This window comes from Tupaia chinensis, unplaced genomic scaffold, assembly GCF_000334495.1.
Source record: "Tupaia chinensis unplaced genomic scaffold, TupChi_1.0 Scaffold000094_1, whole genome shotgun sequence".
In the NCBI taxonomy this organism is placed as follows: domain Eukaryota; kingdom Metazoa; phylum Chordata; class Mammalia; order Scandentia; family Tupaiidae; genus Tupaia; species Tupaia belangeri.
The window spans coordinates 4,653,341-4,656,788 of NW_006159556.1; positions in this window are offsets into that span (position 1 = coordinate 4,653,341).

Genomic DNA, 3,448 nt, shown 5'->3' on the forward strand with positions numbered 1-3,448 from the left:
TTAAGAGGTTTTCGCTATAGGGCGCGTGCGCTCGCCAGACAGACAGAGAGAGACATAGAGACAGAAAGCGAGAAATCACCCCCCAGGGGGGATGATCACGCCGCAATCCCTTCTCCTCCATTCTCCTCTTGGGATCTTGGGCATGCACGCACATGCGCCTGGCGTGAGTTTTAAGCCACCGGGTCTGGGACGCGAACCGCGGTCGACTACGTGGGAGTTCAGCGACATAGCCATTATGCTAACTGCTGGTTCCCATGATGACTTTTAAAACTACTAGTCAAACATGGCATAAGTCACATGTTGAGTTCTCCAAAAACAGCTGCTAGATTGGCCCTGTAGCCTAGTAATTAGGAGAGCTAGATCCCACATGGCCAACAGCAGTTCAAATCTTGGACCTGGGGGTTTGAAAAGTGAAAGTGCATGTTATGTCCCAAATCTCAACAGATGGAGAAATGGAAGAGGAGGGATTGTAGCTCAATGTCAGTGATGAAGGAGTCAACAGATCAGATTCAAAATTCAGCAAAGATTGATGCTTTAACATATGAATAAATTCTTTATAGTAAAATAAGTAATTCTTTTTTTTTTTTTTTTTTTTTGAGAGAGGTTTTCGCTATAGGGCACGTGCGCTCGCCAGACAGACAGAGACAGAGAGATAGAAAGCGAGAAATCACCCCCCCCGGGGGGGATGGTCACGCTGCAATCCCTTCTCCTCCATTCTCCTCTCAGGATCTTGGACATGCACACACATGCGCCCAGTGTGAGTTTTAAGCCACCGGGTCCGGGACTTGAACCACCATCGACTACATGGGAGTCCAGTCACATAGCCATTATGCTAACTGCTGGTTCCCTAAAATAAGTAATTCTTGACAGCAACATCTAAAGATAATGATATCCTAAATAGAAATTGGATAACTTGAGGTAGTCAGTAAAATTTGGTTGCTTACTTTGGCTAATATAGTAAATAATATAGACCACACCTGTGGGGCATGATGTTTAAGTACCTTAGCCCAAGGACCTGTAGTAAATTGAAAATCTTTGTGTTTTCTTTTGAAAAATTGTAGAGGAATCTGAATCATTGTTAATATTTTATGTTGTGATGGGTTTCCACAGGTAAATTGAAGCAATTAATATCTGCACTAGCTTGGTAGGGCTGTCATAACAATGTACCACAGATTAAGTAGCTTAAACAACAGAAATTTTTTTAAAACTTATGTTTTTCTAGTCTTGAAGTTTGCAATCAAGATGTCAAAATTGGCTTCTTCTGAGCCCTCTCTCCTTGGCTTGTCAATGGCCATCTTTTCCTTCCTGTATCTTCAGCTGGTTTCCCCTTTGTGTATGTCCTAATCTTTTTCTTATAAGGACACTAATCATGTTGGCTTTGGGCCCACTTTAGTAATTTCATTGTAATGTTACCTCTTTAATGACTGTCTCCAAATATGGTTACATTTTGAGGTACTAAGAGGACTTTAGCACAGTAATTTTGAGGGGACATGACAGCACATAACACCTTCTTAGCTGAAAGAAAAAGCAACTTGACTTATGTGGCCTTAGAGAGTTGGAATTTGTCTTCTTGGTCAAGTCTGAGAAATCTAGGTTTATGTTTCTGGTGTGCCTTCCATTTTCTTCTTATAATACTTTTGGTTTTCTTTTTTTATTAAATAATTATTTATTCAAATTTTATTTATTATTATTACTTTGATTTGCCAAAGGACATGTGTGTTCACCAGAGAGAGACAGAGAGAAAGTGAGAAAGGAAGCCACTAGGTCCAGGACTTGAACTGCTGTCGGCCATGTAGGAGTCCAGCATCTTAACCACCATGCCACTTGCTGATCCCTAGGTTTTTTTCTTTTGTGTCTGTTATCCAGAATCTGAAATGTTGCTACATAGTCATTGTCTTGTTGGATAATTCAAACATAAAGCAAATAAATCATGCGAACTCGCTTTCAGACTGAAAAATCGCATTTCTACAAGAAACATGGATAACAGTAATGAAGACCTGGACAATCTTTGTTGGATTCTTCTGCAGCTTTGGCTAAGGGAGGACCAAAAGGGGAGTTTGGGAATAATAGTTCACACACACCTAGCAAAAGACCAATTGTTTTTAGCCATGGTAACAATTAACCAATGGGACTGGTTTTAAACCAGTTTAATCAATACATGTTATCTTTAAAGCCATGGTAATATGTAACCACCAGAATTGGTTCTAAATCTGTTTAATCAGTTAATGCATACCAACCTCAGTGAATATACTTCTACAGTGACAGCCCTCCTTTTGAAAGTCAGTCAGCTCACCCCAATGCACATATGGAAGACTGATCTACCAATAGTCTTAACTCTGTTAAAACTGTAAGTGGCTTCATTGTAAAGTGGGGACCATCCCTATTTAGATATACATGTATATCTTAGTCAAATTTGAAACTATTACCATTGTTTGAGGACTAGCTTGTCTTCAGACTACATTTATAGGGAGCAAATATTAATTTAATATAAAGTATATTCACAAAAATATAATATTATTAATGAAGAGTTGAATGTTTATTACTAAGAGCTAGCATACTGGGTGCTATATGCTAATTTTTACACTAAGAATATAACATATATTATTTCATTAACACATGATTTCATTTATTATTTTAATTACTAAATAAATACTTATGTGCCTGCTTTGTGCTCAGCAGTGTTCTTTGAGCTAGAAACAAAACGGTGAACTGTTGTGTTGAGTAAACTTCATATAGTGAGGTTTTCTTCTGAAACAAATATTATGGATATAATTTCTATATTTAGTAATAGCTATCTTTATGTGTATTTATTGTTTATGCTTATGTTAAAGTTACATAATGGAAAATGATTTGGATATTGTTGGTTGGGTTCACTTGCCATCCTCAAATTAGCTTTTTGTATAATAACTCTGGAGTATATAAGGAAGCCAGAGAAGATTTTGCGACATTGAGTCAGTAGTTAGGGATTCCGAGTCGGATGGCAAGTCACGGACACTCTGTCTCTGGCTCTTTTAACTCAAGTTCCATAAAAAGCAAAATGTGTAAGTCATCTCGTATGTCATTAGATATATAACTGAATTGACTCTGAGTTCAGATGTTGGGTTCTCCTTGTGTTCACCTTTATATTTGTCATATTTGTATTCTAACCTTCATCAGTTATTAAGTTTACAGTTATATGGAAAAAGTTACCAGTTTTACACTTTATAAACCCTTAGTCACAGCTATAAAATATATACATGTTAACTGACAAAAAATAAGTAGTGTAAACTGCTGCATGTTACCTGCAATATATTTTTTATGAGCCACGTGTATATTTTATATGTTTTTGTACACACACATATACATGCATACATGTGTTTTTAACTATCTGAGTTAAATTATAAGCTACATCATATGTTATAGTTCTTTAAATATTCACTGTGGATTTTCTGACATGATTACAGTTATT